Consider the following 2,461-nt stretch of genomic DNA (forward strand, 5'->3'; position numbering starts at 1 on the left):
GGCATTACAAAACACAACATCATCATGTGCAAATGACAGGGAAACCAACGTTGGGGAAATCTTTAATTAGGTTAATCTTTAGTTAGGTTGCATACCTTTCTGTGCTAGTTGTCCCATCCTTTCTTTAATCCAGTGAGACAATTAGCACATACTTCTGACACAAGCATAGATTACTCACTCTTAATTCAGGCTATAATACCAAAAAAGCATAGGTTCTGTATCACATTTCTTTCTACAAGCTGGTTGCAAAAAGGCATGAAAAAATTCACTGGTTACATAAAAACATGGATTGGCACATCAGTGTACACAAGAACAGATTTGTTTTAAAGAGTAGTTTCCATAGCAAGTAGTGAAGTCGGTTTCAATTTCAACTGCAATTAAACATGTTTTTAATATCTGGTTCTAATAAAAAAAATATTCTAACATTTAAGGATCTATGTTAAAAAGTAATTAGCAGGCTGTTTGAAAAAAAGTTTATAAATAAAAGTAGTTTGCAGTAGCTGATTATCTTTCTAAATAGTGATTTAAAAAATAAGTAGCTCAATGCTTACATGACTGCAAGACTTGCTGGGTTCGTTCTACGCTACCTTAAGATAGCTGTATCTCAACACATGGAATATCAAAGATATCTCTTGAGATTAATTCTTCAGTCTTCCTAGACACAGATTAAGTGGGACTTACCCTTTTCTAAATAATTGCCTGCAGAAAACAATTTTATAAAAGGGCTTTTAATTACCCTATGTTTCCCCCCCATCTGTAAATGAATGTGTGAGCTCCAGAACCTTGGACTGCAAAATGTATTACTTCATTTACACCCGCAACAATGCAGGGTAATGCCCAAGTGCAATTCTTCTTCTCAAACCTTTCTTCTTTGAGAGATGAAGTGAACCTCATACAATCTTTTGTATTTCCCAAAATTGGTTTCTTTCACCAACATTTTTAAGGATGTTTCAACTGAATTGAGCATTCCATCAGAACAGCTAAGCTGCTTTTGTTTCTTTTGAAAACCACTGGTGTGTGTGACTTTCTTTTCACATATACTAGTAAAAGATCTCTCTTAATACACTTGTACTCACATCGTTAATGCCACATGTCAAAACCATTCAGAAACAAGGAAAAAAATCACAGCAACAGCAAATCTAGCACCATAGATGTCCTCCTACAGGCCCTACTCTTCATGTGCCAAATATCACTAAGAAGATTAGCGCTACAATCACAGCTTCCTACCCTAACAGCGTGGGGGGGATGAGGCCACCTATAGCCATTCATGCACTGACAATGACAAGGCTGGAGATAGTTATTGGGTTTTTAGGTATGCAAAATCCAAGAGGATGTTTAAAAAGTTCATCTTTCAAAAGAGCAATCAGACCCAAGCTTACTGTTGATGTAATGTTTAAGGTGAAGGAGGTGGGCATTAGCAGAAAACATTTCAAGTTTGTATCCTTTCTACAAAGTAAATTAAGTGTGAACAATATGTTGAGATTCAAATAAGACAATGTCTTACATGGAAGAAGAACAAGATTAAACCATTCAGACATTTCTTAACACCTTCACAAAACTATAACATCACACAAACTAACGATAAAAGTGATCAGACTAGGAAAATTTGGCCAGTCTCAAAATCTGAATTTATCTGTAACACTTCTGTTTTGGACAAACTCCTGCACTGTCTTCAATTTCCATCTTTTTCCTTTCTGCCTTGCAAATGCAGGCACAAATAGAATCGTTTGGCAGAGACCACCTGGGTCATCTGGTCCTACCCAGGGCCTCTTGGAGCAGGCTGCCCAGGGCTTGTTCAGACACATTTTCAGCATCTCTAAGGATGGAGGTCCCACAAGCTCTCTGATCAACCTGTTCCAGTATTTCACAACAACGTTTTCAGTGACAAGTCCACGAAAAAATGCAATTTACAGATGACCTGTAAATTCCCTGTGCTTCCCAAAGAAGCACAGCCCAGCTCCCCAAAATCTCCGTAAGTGGTGCAAATGCTTCGCGCCAGCCAAATGGAAGGCCATCCTTCCTTCTGTGGTTTCTAGCTGTGACAAGCCAAGCCACACTGAAATCCCGAAACACAGAGCATCCTGCTGGCATTCAAGCTGCACAGGTTGAATATGGAGGAATAAGCATGGGGGGTGGAGAAATTTAAAATATAAATTTACCAAAAAAGTCAATTTCTTTGAAATGTTAAAGAACTCCATCACACTTAATGCTCCATAAAGAATAGGGGAAAAAAGCTGCATGAATGAAGAATCCCACAACAGTAATGAAAAAAGAACAATATGCTCACACACCTCGTATACTTTCTGAAATTCTGTATGTGATTATGTCTTGCTGATATTAAAAGGATCCCTACAAGATGTCAAATCTACTTTGACTAAAAATCCAGTTTATGGAACACATCTTGCCTGGTATATGCTTGTTTTTTAATTTCAATCTACCAAAGTTATTAGTACAACAATAG

At 37.5% G+C, this 2,461-nt stretch overlaps 1 protein-coding gene across 1 annotated transcript in view; it reads right to left on the bottom strand.

Moving 5' to 3' along the window:
* The window catches only part of TMEM135 (transmembrane protein 135), a 174,991-nt gene that overhangs the window by 108,795 nt on the left and 63,735 nt on the right, over window positions 1–2,461 (bottom strand).

Source organism: Pygoscelis adeliae, unplaced genomic scaffold (genome assembly GCF_000699105.1).
Source record: "Pygoscelis adeliae isolate BGI_AS28 unplaced genomic scaffold, ASM69910v1 Scaffold84, whole genome shotgun sequence".
Lineage (NCBI taxonomy): Eukaryota > Metazoa > Chordata > Aves > Sphenisciformes > Spheniscidae > Pygoscelis > Pygoscelis adeliae.